Source organism: Lepidothrix coronata, unplaced genomic scaffold, assembly GCF_001604755.1.
Source record: "Lepidothrix coronata isolate B3197 unplaced genomic scaffold, Lepidothrix_coronata-1.0 Scaffold269, whole genome shotgun sequence".
In the NCBI taxonomy this organism is placed as follows: Eukaryota; Metazoa; Chordata; class Aves; order Passeriformes; family Pipridae; genus Lepidothrix; species Lepidothrix coronata.
The window spans coordinates 306776-321204 of record NW_016690449.1 but is presented as its reverse complement, the minus strand read 5'-3'; the positions used below and the strand labels follow the sequence as shown (position 1 = coordinate 321204).

Genomic DNA, 14429 nt, shown 5'->3' with positions numbered 1-14429 from the left:
ATAAAAACTGAAACACCCAAATAAATGTTAGAACGTTTAAAAATCACAAAGCCTTCCCTGTTTCCACTTTTCTTCTGCAACAAATTAAAAGCATGAGAAATTTCCCCCGAAGACACAAACATTAAGAAATCATTCGGCAAATGACTTTTTTTTTCAAGCCTGGCATCTCTAGCCTGGGGAGAGCTTTGGAAAGGTCACAGGAATTAGTCCCATGGACTGCCTCTCTTCAAGCCTAGGGGGGTAAATCTGTGGATCTGGGGCATGGTGGTTCTGGGCTGGCAAGGACAAGAAGGCAGATTGCAGGAATGTTGCCTGTTCTCTGCCAGGTGAGTTGTGCCACCTCCTCACCTTCAGCACGTGCAGAGATACCTTTGCTCCAGGAGGCACCTGAGAGTGTGTTTAAGTCTCATTGCACAGGAATGTAAATCCTTTTCCTAGAGATCTCTCCTGAACAGTGGCCAGGAATGATGACACGAGCTTGTTGTACTGACTTGGGGCAGAGACAGGAGCACACCCTGAGTGCCAGGAAGCCTGAGAGTGCCAGCAAGTCTGGCCCCTCAGGCTCCCGTGCTCTGAGGATGGACAGACTCTGCCCAGCAGGTCAGAAGGAGGCAGCAGGTTTCACACTCTGCCTTCTCAGCACACACCCCACAGCTCACAGCACCAGCCTTGGCACATTCCCCTTCAGCAGGACAAAATTGGATCTGCAGGACAGACAAGAACCAAGGTGTTCAAAGCTCACTTTTAGCAGGCTACGTGCAGATCATGGAGCTCATCTTTAGGTGCCTGAGTTTAAAATAAAATCATCTTTATGTGTACCATAATCTCTTCTGAGCACAACAATTTCTTCTCAGAGGCAGAAGGTCCCTCCTGTTTCAGTCAGAGAGACCCGTGCAGATTCTGCATCTTTGTGCCTCTAAATTATCTCTCTCTCACAATAAACATAGGGATGTGCAGGTACATTTTTATCTTTGCTTCTCCTGGGTGCTAAGCTAAGGACCCAAGAGCACTGTGTTTCGTGAAAGATCAAGTGTTGCAGTGTGAGAAATAAAATACCCAGCCCTAAGACATTGCTCATTGTCCCCTTCTTGGTGGTGGCTGGCTCTTTGTTGTTGCTGCCAGACATTAAAATGCTGCTGGGATTGGAGTCCCTCAGATTCGGGACTGGTGTCCCTCAGAATCCCAAACACATGTGGGGTTCCCTGTGTTAAGTGAAATTTTTATGGGGAAAATATTAAGATGAAGCACTATGTGTCCAGCCACCAGAAAGAATATTCTGTTCCCAGAAGGAAAAAGAAGGGTCATTTCAAATAAATAATTGCCAGACTTTGTATCATCCATAAACCCACACGTTCTCCACGGGACAAGGGTGGAACTGTAATCCCCCTGAGAGTGACAAGTGTGGTCTTCCCAGGGCGGACAAACGTGGGCCCAAGTTTCCTAAAAGTCATCTGTTTTGCCATTTATGGCTTAGTGTTAGCTTGAAAAACTGTTGCAGCTGTTTTCACCCCTGTGGACTTGCTCTGCCACGTGCTTAGGGAGGATGGCCTGAGTGAGGCTGAGCGCCAGGGGTGTGCCACCAGGGCTGCCACAGATGGCCACCAAGCAAAGCACAAGGTGGAATAACCCCCAGCTTTGGGATTCTTTCTCATTTCCCCTCCAGGCAGGAGCTGGAATCTCAGCATATCACACTGGGTGTAACCTACAGAAACCCCCTCCCCGGCAGACAAGGTGATTCAGTCGAGGTGTGATGTGGACTTCGAAGCCTCCTGCCTTAGGAGGACCTCCTTTCTTGACTGAACAGAAGAAAAACATGAAGCAGAACCAAAAAACCCCTGACCCTCACTGCAGGCAGAAGGGAAATGTCACAGACCCACGAGTCACTGCAAAAAACCAGGTAAATAAATAAAAAGTCCAAAGCTGCCTTTTTTTTTTCTGGTGGAGCAAGACAGAATCAAGTGTCTGTGCAACCAAAGAGTGAAATGGAGTTTGAGCAAAACTAGTTTTATATCCATTCACACTAAAGAAAGGATTTAAGTTCAGCCAAGGTCTTCTTCTAGCTCTCTAACAGCACTGATTTCCACTCAGGGAGAACAAATACAGCTTTGCTCACATAAGAATAATAATGTCTCAGTCTTTTCTCGAGCAACTTTGCCACACATTAGCCAGAGGGAGGGAGCTAAAGCTTGTGATGGAAATAACTCTCATCAAGAACAAGTGCTCGAGGGGCTTAGAAATGTGATTTTATTAACTTTCTGTCAGTTTTCAGTGCAGGATAAATGTCCACTTAAGAGCATTAGCAATGCCTTCCCTCAGAAGAGACATTTGCGGGACTTTGCTCTTCCCAATCTTCTCACCAGGTGCTCGGTAAAAGAACACGCAGCTGGAAGGGCTGTGAAAGGATGGAAGAGGAGGCAACGTGCACCAAACCTGTCAAGGCTGTATTTCAGCTCCATTTGCACCAAGATTTCAGGAGCTGATGCCCAGAGCAGGAAGGGGAACAGCACTGAGGGCAAGGAGGGGCTGTGAGAAATCCCAGGGTGGAGCAGGCACTCACTGGACAGTTCAAATGGTTTGTTTTGAGAAGGAAGCAGGAGCCTTGTTGGCACGTCAGGGATGCAGCAGCTCACAACTGGGAGTGCAGGGTTTGGCACAGCACAGACAGAGACAGATCCCACCTGCAGGAAAAAGAGTCAAGTGTGAGGAAATAATGGTTTTAACAGACTGAGCTTAACGCTGCTGAGTTAGAGCTTGTATCAAAGCTCACCGAGAGCCTGGACACTGGGAGATAGGGACAGTCTGTTCATTTATTATGCACTTAATTGATTCATTTCCTGGCTGAAAGAATAAAATGGGTCCTGAATCCCACTGGGGGTTCTGGGTGCTGTAACTGAGCTCAACATTCAGGACTTTCAGCTCGAAGATTGTACCATCAGTCTGTAAAATTTACATTTAATTAATGCTTAATGCTCCCCACGCTGGGACAGGGTGGTGCCCCAGGAACAAGGGTGAAATATCTCCTCACAGCACCTTTGGAAGCAGGATCTGGGACATAATGTCAATGCACCTGATGACCTCCTGTGCCACAGTCAGGAGATCTTCTCTTGGTACCAGCTCCACATCCCCATCTCCTCTCAACAGCAGAGGTTTTGTATTCCCGGATGTGTATCTAGAAAATAATCCATCCTTGCTAAATTTCCAGAGGACCCACTATGATGGGAGAACCAGGGCTGTGGGGAGAGGACAATCCATGGTCTGTCCCCACACAGGGACCACAGAGGGAAGGGAGGGTTTTAACCCCCCTAATTCCCTTCTGCCTTGGAAGAACACCCTGCTTTTGAAATACTCTTCTGACATTCAAAGCCCTTCATCTGTTTATTTTTAACAGCTAACATTTTCTGAACTTAAATGTCATCTCAGCTGGATTCCCAGAGCTTAAATCATTCTGGTCCCATAACCACTTTTTTATGCTTATAGCACATATTTTGAATTAGCTAAATTAGATTTCACTGGGCTGTCAGTGACTGTCAGTTGTGATGCTTTTGACTTCCAGTTGCAAAATGTGTGCAGGTTCAAGGGGTAGCAGAGTAAGAGGATATTTAGAGTGTGAATTAGACTTTTCATAGACAAAAAATACTCAGAAGATGGGACTCATAAATGACTTTAGATATGCAGCCATAATTATTACATGCATTCGATTCCTGTATACATATATAGGGATTTTTAGGAGGCTGGTTTCCATGGTAACTTCTTTACTGCATGGTCCATATGTTGCTTCTGAAATTCTTTTTTCCTTAATGGAAAATTACATCCATGGACAAGGATGGCATTTGTAAATCTCCTAAAAAAGCAGTAATTTTCCTTTTCTTCCCAAATGTCATCAGCTGTGTAATGGAAGTCTTTGAAGTTTGATTCTCCCCCCCTTGTCAGTTCACCAAGCAAGAGACGTGAACTGCATCCAAACCTTCCCTCCCTGCCTCCAAACCTTTGCCTTGCCTTGCTGGAATCCTGCCTGGCTGCAAATTCCCTGACTTTGTCACGGGTGAGTGTGAACTCACTTCTCTGGGCGTGGATGCATTTGGACTGGAATGGCTTCCCGCTGCCAGAGGGCAGGGTTGGATGGGATATTGGGAAGGAATTCTTCCCTGGGAGGGTGGGGAAGCCCTGGCACAGGTTGCCCAGAGAAGCTGTGGCTGCCCCATCCCTGGAAGTGTCCAAGGCCAGGTTGGAGCAACCTGTGCCAGTGGAAGGTGTCCTCATGGTGGGGGAGTTGAAACGAGATGGTCTTTTAAAGTGCCTTCCAACCCAACTCCTTCTATCATTCTATGAAAGGAAATCAATATTTCCGAATGCAGAAAGGAAACTGGTTCTGAAAATTGCTGTGGAGCAGAATTGTTGTCTTCCCTGTAGCTCAGTGTGTCAAAAGTGTACAAGCCCAAAGAGCTGGGGAGCAGAATCAGCTCAGCTCCAGGTGCCTGCACAGCTGGGAACACCAGCTCTGCTCCCAGGGCAGCAAATTAGAGCCACCCATAGGCACACCAGTACTTTTTGATGTGTTTTTTGTTGGTTTTAAACCTTCAAACAGTTCTTTCAAGGTTTTAGCATTCCTCTATTCATCTATCGTGGATGGGGAAAAAAAAAACAAAACCCAAACTCAGCTACCTGCACTGTTGCAACCAATTGCTTGGCCTGGTCTGTTTTTGAAGTTTAAGCCAAGGGATAAGGAATCCACAACAGAAAACTCCAGCACTGGGGCTGATGGAGCAATTCCCTGAGCCAGGAGCCAGACTGGCCTGTCTGGTGTGTCCACGCTCAGACTGTGCCTCAGCATTTCATTGCTGCCACCAGCCACGAGCACAGGCACATCTGTAAAATATGGATTTCACCGAGACTGGATTAGGGGTGGATTTAACTTTGCGTATTTGAAGTTTACCAAAAACCCAGAGACATTTAAAAGCATTTTTAACCTCATTTTCCCCAGCAATTTCTGATTAACGGCTCTGGCTTGGAAGCAACTGCCTTTATATACCTAAAGAGTCCATGAATGTTGGCTTTGCAGAAACCTTGCACAGCTGCACTTCTGTTTTACATTGGAAAGGTTTGACACCTCAGCAGTATAAAGTTATAGGTTTTATCCCTAAAACTTCCCAAATGCAGTTTCCATTATTAACACGATTGTGACAGCCATAGTTTGTTTATATTGCCTCACCTGGGGCACATAAACTTAAAGGACTGAAAATACCTCCCTGCAATAAAAGAATTTTATGTAATTGCTACCTCTTGCTGTAAGGGACAGCTGGCCTTTGAAAGTTGGGAACTCATTTACGTCACTGAAGGAAAATGTAAGCCTGGGGTTTAAATGACTGTAATTTATGTTTCTGAAGCTCAAAATATAAATATGGTTTCCAAAGGGCAAATACCTTTCCAAACAAACTAATACTCATAATTCATCTTGGAGAGTGGATATGTCTACAGTCTCCTTACGGGAGGCTTTCAATGGCTGTGGTTGTTTCCTTTGGATTCTTATTTTCTTATTATCTCTGGTTTGCTATTCCCAAGGTTGAAATTTCTACTGACACCTTCCTAATTCAGCTGTTTTCAGTGTTTCCCACCCACATCCCTGTGCAGTCACCAGGGACTCATCCCAAAGATGCCACCCATTGTCAGGGGGGGCTCTGACCAGTCCAGCCCACCAGGTACATGTGGCAGTGTCTGGTCACCAAAGTCTCTTTTTAGAGCACAAAAAATGACTAATTTCTTGTGGCTGGACAAAAATCAGTGAGTGGAATAGTCAGAAATCACCCTGCAGTTCTTGTGCTGAGGATTTTCTTGTCACTCTCTCTCAGCATGTGTCTGAACATCATTTATATGTTTTGGGTTTAGGGCCCTATTCCAAACAGCTGTTGCTTGTTTAGCTGTTTAATTTTTTTTTTCCTTGTTTTTAATTTATAACACTGAAAATCTCCCTGGAATGGGCTGACACCAGAAATGTTTGTTCTAGTCTTCGGAGGGAAGCACCCACCCATGGTCCATGCTTTTGTGATTTACAAATTCACCAGCATTTATTATGGCATTGCAAAACAACAGTGACAAAAAGAAATTCAACCACAGCTCCCTCACAGCAAATTCCAGGCTCTGCAAGCTTGTATCCCATCATCACAGGGGAGCCTGCATCCATTTGGATGGTTTATTTCCAAATCTCAATTCTGGTATGATCATGCTCTGCCTTGGCTCCATCCAGAGTTTGTCATTTGCTTTTAATATATGTTCAGATATAGCCATGACATAAAAACAATTAATCTCATTTTCATAGTTTTCAGGAGTTTGGTTGTGCTCAGTGGAGAGGAGCAAATGGCAGATTTTCTCAGTCTTGGGTTGTGTAAGTGTGAACACTGAAATCAGGTTTCTAGTGCAAGGAGACCATGGCAGGTGAATCCAAATTTCACCTGAGCACTGTGTGGGTGAACTGGATTCCTTCCCTAAAAGCACTTTTTTGGGCAAAAGTGAGCACAATTGCAGACAAAGTATATCCAGCTAAAATGAGGCTGGATATTCAGGTCCTCCTTGCGTTTCACTGGAGCTTTATTTAATGGATTAGCCCAGTGTTTGGGAATGCTGTGGCTCACCAGGGACCTGCTGTGGGACAAAATGTTCCTTCTCCATGGAGGTTTTCCCCTTTCATGGGGAGATGTGGGCACACACACACAGAGGGAGGGAGGCAGGTGGGATCCTGGCTGTGACACAAGTCCTCAGCACTTTGCAGGCTGACCCTTGATGACGGATTATTGTCCCTCCAGAACCATAGTGGGAGTATTGAGGCGGGAATTTGGGAAAAACACAGAAGTGGCTTTAGCAAATGTGCTCAAGCCCTGCTCCCCAGCGAGAAGGGGAACCTGAACGCAAGCCCAGTCCTTCCTTCCCAGCACAAGTGCAGCCCCCGGGATGTGCCGTCACGTCCCGGGAATGTGCTTCCTGGACACGCTGCATCCACCTCCCTCCGGCTGCATCCACCTCCCTCCGGCTCCATCCACCTCCCTCCGAGGGACCGTCCCGGGGCTGCCGGGACCGTCCCTCTCTCCGGGCTGGCTGAGCTGCAGGGACATCCCGCGCTGGGAGGCACAGAAGGACCAGGAACAAGGGGCTCGACCCTTTTTCACGCGAATTTTTGGAGGAGCAGAGCTGCTGCAGTGGGGAATAGTGGGTGTGTCAAAACCTCGCAGCCTGACTGATCCCAGGATGCTCCGAGGGCAGCTATGGACCAATTCCAGCTGCACCATCAGAACTCTGTCGGTGGTAAAAGAGCAAACCCGGGTGAACGCCAAACCCAGGAGCTGCTGCACCCACTGGTTGTTCCCTGGCAGGAAAATCACAGATGCCAAATCACAGGATCCCAGAATGGCTTGGGTTGGAAGGAATTTTAAAGCTCTCCCAGTTCCATGGGCAAGGTCACCTTCCACTGGACCAGGTTGCTCAATGAAAAATATATTGCTTAAAATAAATGGAATGGTGAACTGAACCATCCAGTGTGAACCACTGGTCGCTGCCATGTGTGCAGAGAGGTGGTGATGGAGTTGGCAACCCAAAAAGCAATTTCCTTTCTCACTCCCCTTCCAGGGCTGGATGTCACAGGATGCAATGGAAATTCAATGTTTCTAAGAGGACACTGTAACGAGGAGGTTTTCCCTTCCCACTGATGGGACTGATGGAGGTGATTGCCACGATCAGGGACTGCTATCAAGGTCCAGACAAGTATTTTCCAGTCCTCTGGTACCTTTTCTTCTCTACCTGCTCAGAAACAGCTGCAGATGCTGAGATTTTAAAGCCCAGCTCTTAAGATGTAACGTAGTTGAAATGTCCATAAACACCTTGAGTCTCTTTAGAGATGTCTGTGCTTGCCAAAGTCTGCAGCTCACTGGTGTGTCTCATTATTCGTGGTGCTTCCCCCTCCTGCAGCCCATGATTATGTGTGAACTGCAGGAAAAAAAACCCATTTAAAGACTTCAGTACAACCTCAATGCCTTAACTGAAAAAGCAGTTGAAGAAGCTCTAATTTAATAAAAAAGATCAAAATCTTTGATTTTATTTAAGATGACCTCAAGACTTGGAACCTGTCTTGAACTGCAGCTTTTTTCCAGCATTGGCTGGAAAAAAATTCAGATACTGAATAATATTGAAATATTATCTGAATATTATTTCCTTATTCTTTTATATTAATAACCCAAGAGCACCAACTGCTCAACTGAAATCTGCTGAACAATAATCACCAGATTCTGTGTTTTATGGCTGAAATAAATCTGATTAGAAAACAGGAAAAGAAATGTCAATAAAACTAGCGGCACGATTCACCAGGATGAAAATTCACTGATGGAAATAGGTTGCTTATAGGAGTCAAATTCTGGTTTTGAGTAGAAATACATATTGCACAGCTGACCAGGGATCCACTAAAATGGATCCAGGCTATTAAGCAGCAGATATCTTCTGTGTGTGTGTGTGTGTTAAGAGGATGACAAGGTACTTGATCTAGAAGAGTTCCAAGGCTACATAAAAGGCAATATTTTCTTGGATTTTGACCATAAAAGAAATTAATTTTCTCTTCTTTTTCAGGGTTGAGTCTCCCATGGTGTGGTTTGTCCTTGCTCTGCCCACAAAAGTGCTCAGGAGCAACAACCCACCCCCAGATTGTGGGGATCCCGTTCTCCTTTCTCCAGCGAGGTTATTCCTGTCAATACCGAACAAGAAGAGACACTTTTAATTTTAGGGACTTTTCCACCATTTATCTTCCCACTCCCTCTCCCCCCTGCACAGGTGTACACTTGTTCCAGTCACTTTTCTCCAGGGGCAGAACCTGTTTTCCTGGGGGACAGGAATGCTGACCCGCCTGCCTTCTGCTTCGAGCATCCATCAAACCCAGCCTCTGTGTCCCCTGGAGTCTTAATTTTCCTCTTGACAGCAAAGACAAATGAATCCCCCAGGGCTGTTTGCTCATGTCTACTCAAGGATTCTGTGACATTTCTTGAAGATGTCCTGGTTTTTAAACACACAATGAGTTTTCTTTCCACCGCCACCTACTACCGTGAAGATGGAGAGAGATTTGCTTCAAGAAAACCTTATGGTGCCAATCCCTGCCACATCCTCTCTCTCTGCTTTCTGCTCTGGGCTGCTTCTGCTTCCCAGATGTTGCCAGCTGTAATGCTTTTCCTGTATTTAGGGTTGTCCTGCACAGATACAGTGACACTTCATTTGAGGTGGAACAACCAAAAGAAAATATATTTTATTTTTCAGTATTTTTTCAATCCAAGTTTTTCCCAACTCACCCTGAAATCAGACTTTTGGCTTCCCCAACACCAAACCACCAACTCCCAAATGGTGGGAAGTATTCCCATGAATATTCTCCAGTCTCTAGGATTAGCTCACTCTCTCTGACCTCCATGACCACAACATGAGAGGCTGGGAGCTGCTGTTTGAATCACCAAACCAAAGGCAAGGGGGGGGTTGTGTGTTGTTTGGGATGATAGTTCCACTGGGTTGTTCCAGGTGATGCAAGGAAACATGTGACACTGGGAACATTTGCTGTCAGGACAGCACATAGGAATCACCCACTTTGCCAAAAGACAGTTGGACAGATAATCTCCCTCATATTAATTACTTTTAGGCTTTTAACAGCATTTAAGGCTTTTTTTGATGCCTTATTTCTAAGATATTTCTGGAAATGACAGCCACGTTTGTAAGAGACTCAAAGACAACTTCTGTCCCCATTTTGGGAACAGAGCAAAGCGACGGTCGCCCACCTGCCAGCCCCTCACAGGTAGGTTATCCTCTGCAAAACAGTGCCTTGAACACAACTCTCCTTCTCTCCAGCCACATGGAATGGACCTGAACTCCACATCCTCCCTGGGGAGGCAGGTAGGCAACAAAAGGAGCCAGGAGCTGGTTTTGTTACTGAAATCTGCAGGGAAATAGGGATAAAGCAGCTTCAATTCCCCCATTTTCTCATTTTGAAGAGCTTCTCTTTACAATACAGCTTTTTAATGTTATCCTTGGTAAAAATGTCCTTCCCTTCATTCCCCTCCTCCCAGAAAAAGCTCCCTGCTGTATCACACATGGAGATTGCACCGGGAATACAGAACACCCTGATCTGCAAGGAGCACTGCCAGCCCTGGCTATGGTCAAACCCCACAAAAAACAAAGGCATTCTCTGGCCAGATGCATTTGGATGTTGAGAGAGAGAAGAACGTGGTTGCCACTTTCCAGCTTCTCTTGGCACAAGGATTTTCCAGTCAGCCAGGACATCCTGGGGATGGGAAGCAGCACTGAACCACCTGTGTGCTGGCTGTGCTCAGCAGCTGACATGTCCCTCCAAGCACCAGCCTTTCCAAACACAGCCCTGAGGTTACACAAAGTGGTTTTGATCCCACCTTGGTGACCCCAGGGCTGCCAGGGGACCTTCTTCTGCATCGGAACGAGCTCCTTGTTCACATGAATCATAGAATGGTTTGTGTTGGAAGGGACTTTTAAAGGTCATCTAATCCAACTCCCAAATGAAAATGCTGTAGTCTGGGCACGCTACCCTACAAACTCTCTGTTGAATCACACTCTGGATAGCTTTGAGTTACTCTGCAAAGGGAAAAAAACCCCCTCTCTAAAACCCACTGCTTTGTCCTTTTACTGTTTCTGTACGTGGTGCTTAATATATATTGAATAATTTAAACAATCCACACGCCATAACACGCCCTTGAATGTTTAGTTGAGCGTCCCCAAAATTTGCTTTGCATGTTTATGCCTCCATTTGTTTAGGAACATAAATGTTCCCTGACTTCGCCCTGTGCCTTTCAGCATTATTTTATGGAAATTCCGATTTCCTGCACTGAAAGAAGCCCTGATGATAATGAGAGGCTTGAAGCGTTTCAAGCGACAACAACAAAAAAAAAAGCAGTTTGAGTCAATTCTGCGTTTTGTTCTTAATCAAAACTGGTTGTGTGCGTTTGCATCGACAATGAGCTGAGCACACAATGCTCCATATGGGCTTGGCTGCTGGCATTCTGTGAATGGCAGGAGCCACTGAAAGAGCTCCCTGGTTTTCAAAGATTTAGGGATGACCTTGTGAAAGTGTCATTTGTCACTGCCTTGTCCAGAATCACTGGAAAAATCCCTGGAAACAAGCTGTGGAATTGCAGAGCCCAATTCTCACAGGCCAGAGCAGCACAGCAGCACTTACTGACTGAGAAACAGCAGGAAATAAGAAACTGGAAGCCTTTAATGGAGCCCCAAAAGATTTTCTTTTCATGATTCTTTATCTGGATGTTGTTCTTCTACTTCAGATGTTACTCATTTTTCTGACACGTTATTATACCAAGTCCACCGTCAATAGGAATGCAAACAAGCTATGGTCCATTAACCTGGACACCTATTTGCAATTCTAAAGGGTCTGAAACACTTGGAAACAACCCACAAACTTTTACTGTTCCCCAGTTCAGGCCTGATCTCGCACAACCCCCCGCACGGTAATTCCGGTCCAGTTGCACCCAGGAGGGGGGATCCACATCTGTGCCATTTTAGGACCAGTTCCCCATTTTTGAGCACATTAACAGCACCCTCAAGGGCTGTGGTGCACAGACTTTGCAGGTCTGTTCTGCAGAGCATGAACAATTAGGAGAAATAGGGACATTGAGTCCTGCAGACATCCCCAGACGTGCTGTCGTGAGTGGTTGGACAAGTTCTGCTCAGGAAGGATTGATTTCCACTCATTTTGGTCTTGTGGCTGTGAGAGGCTTGCGAAACCTTTCACCTTCTTTCCCCGGAGTCATATATATTTTATGAGAAATTTAAGAATTACCTCTTATTAAAATGGGGATAGTGTAATTACCAATAAAAAGCAGATGTTATGGCACGACTAATGCTCGGAAATGTGTGTGCAGCAAGCACAACGTGCCGGCACATCCAGGCTTTTCACTGAGATAATAAACGTTGTCTTGGTTGAAACGAACTGGCCAAGTCTCAGAGGTCTGAAGTCACAGGGAAATCGCTGTGGAAAATGCTGAAAGGCTCCACAAAAGGCCAGCTTGGCTCCCACTGATCCCAGCACCAAAATGTAACTCCAGAAGGCTGAAGGGGAGACTCCCCATCCCTGTCCACCTTGACCATGTCAGGAGGGGTCTGGAAAGGTGTCCTGTGAAAGCACCCTGACCCTCTGTACTGAGAGCATCCTTCCCCTACAGGCTCTAATGAGCCATAATTAGTGAGCTCCCTGACACCTCCAGCGCCTCTCAAGGGTCCAGAACCCACCTGCAGCAGTCAAGATCATTCCCTTGGATCCCTCCCAAGGATTTTGGCAAGGCTTGCCGGGAGCGATCCGCGTAGGCTGACTTTTGAAACAGGAACATGCAAACAGCATGGAAATGGAGTTCAACAAATCTGCTCAGGCAATCCCAGGGTTCACAAACTTCTGCTCAGCTTAAAACTTCCTCTCTCTTCCTTTCCTGAAAATTGCATTTGTTGCTCTGTACAATTGGCTGAAAGGAAGTTGTGGCGAGCTGAGGGTCGGTTTCTTCTCCTGGGGAACCAGAGATAGCACAGGGGGATACAGCCTTGAGTTGCACCAGGGGAGGTTCAGATTGGACATTAGGAAAAAATTCTTCACTTGAAGAGTGGGGTTGTTTCCAAGTGTTTCAGACCCTTTAGAGCTGCAAATAGGTGTCCAGGAGGGCCTGGGACACCACAGCAGCCATGGGCTGGTGCTCAACCCTGCCTTCTCATCTTCAAATCCCAAGTTTTGGAGTCTTTGAGTCCTCCTCTGTCCCAAAGCCCATGCCCTGCCCAAAGCCCGGTGATTCAGGGTATGCTGGAGGCAGCAGAGACATCCCCATTTTTTCCTTAAGTCCCTCCCACCTTTCCTCTGCACACAAATGCCATATTTCAATTTATAGAGGTAAAAAAAAGTCAAGTCTCCAAATCCTCAGACTGTTGTTGGCCCTGTGGGAGTGTGAGCTCACTGGAGGAAGCTCCAGCCCTGTGCTGGGATGTGCTGCAGGCTGGGGGGGTTTGTTCACCCTGGTTTGCACCAGAATTAGCTCTGCCATTCTGAGGAATGAAACCAAGGCGTGTGCACGAGCAGCCTTGACAGCAATTAGTTCTGGCAGAATCTTTGTGGCAATGAATTTCAATGATGCTGGGGTTTTGGGTGCCTGAACACTTCATTAGCTGCTGGTCTATCACACTGATGCAGCTGAGAAATCACATTATAATAAACCACTTTTTACTGCAGGCAGCAACCAGGATAATAAATGGGATGAATAATAATACAGTCCATTCAAAATTGTTCCTGTGCTATAGAGCTCTGGAATTTCAGTAAATAGATCAAATACTATGTAGGAATGAATCTTATTCTGAATTTCTCCATTACCCAGGTATTTATGAGCATTTTTAATGTATTGTCAGAGGAGCTGCTTCAATCTATTACACTTGCCAGTTAAACTCTGAAATACATACATGTTGAGGCAGTAATAAGAAAAATCATCTATGATTTAGCAAAAAAATATTTTAAGTCTAAATGGAGAAAAATAGATGATAACTATTTCAGTGTGAAATATCACTGTGTCTGTTTCTATATATTTACAGGATACATTCTTTTTTTTAAAGTAGGGAAAGACATTATTTAGAAAATAATTTAAAAGCACAACAATACATGAATTAAAAATACCTTAAAAGGCACAACTGAGGCATTCTCACGCTTTCTTCTGTGTTTATAAACCAGAAATGCATTAATATATGGGAAGATATTGGGATAGCAACTCAGCACAAGCTGATAGTGATAGGACGGGGGAATTGTTTTAAACAAAAACAGGAGAGATTCAGATCAGATGTTAGGAAAATGTTCTTTACTCAGAGGGTGGTGAGGCCCTGGCACAGGTTGCCCAGAGAAGCTGTGGCTGCCCCATCCCTGGGAGTGTCCAAGGCCAGGTTGGACAGGGCTTGGAGCAACCTGGGCTAGTGGAAGGTGTCCCTGCCCATGGCAGGGGGTGGAACTGGGTGATCTTTAAGGTCCCTTCCAACCCAAACCATTCTGTGCTTCTATGATTATGTCACAGCAAAATGGAATGTTCCTTACCCCTGTCTTTGCAGGGTTTGGTATGAAAATGAGAAAATAAGCACGAATCTGATGCTGTTTCTGTTAAAATTTATCCTCTGGAATGTGTCACTTTGGCTGCTGGTGGCTTGGTTGGAAGTCCATCTAACAGGCTCTCCCTCAGCAGTGAAGGAGGTGGAGGAAGGTGCTCTCTGCTGTACCAGGGCTGATCTCAGCAGTTCTTACCTCACTGGCAGGGATAAAAGCAACTGATGCTTCTTTAGAAAGAAGCCAGACCATCTGTGAGCATCCCAGTAAAGCCTGGATGGCCACGAGACTGTCCTGGGGAGCAGGAAAGGGTCAGCTC

General features: G+C 45.8%; 1 long non-coding RNA gene across 2 annotated transcripts; it reads right to left on the bottom strand.

Annotated features, from left to right (window-relative positions):
• Window positions 1-8554: 8554 nt before the first annotated feature.
• On the bottom strand, window positions 8555-14423 carry LOC108507793. Of its 2 annotated transcripts, none has more exons than XR_001878262.1 (3): window positions 14309-14423; window positions 9789-9946; window positions 8555-8719 (listed from the first exon to the last, which is right to left on the bottom strand). It is a non-coding gene; the product is annotated as an uncharacterized LOC108507793 (long non-coding RNA). The 2 variants fall into 2 exon arrangements; XR_001878261.1 differs by lacking the exon at window positions 8555-8719 and adding an exon at window positions 8726-9068.
• Window positions 14424-14429: the final 6 nt, after the last annotated feature.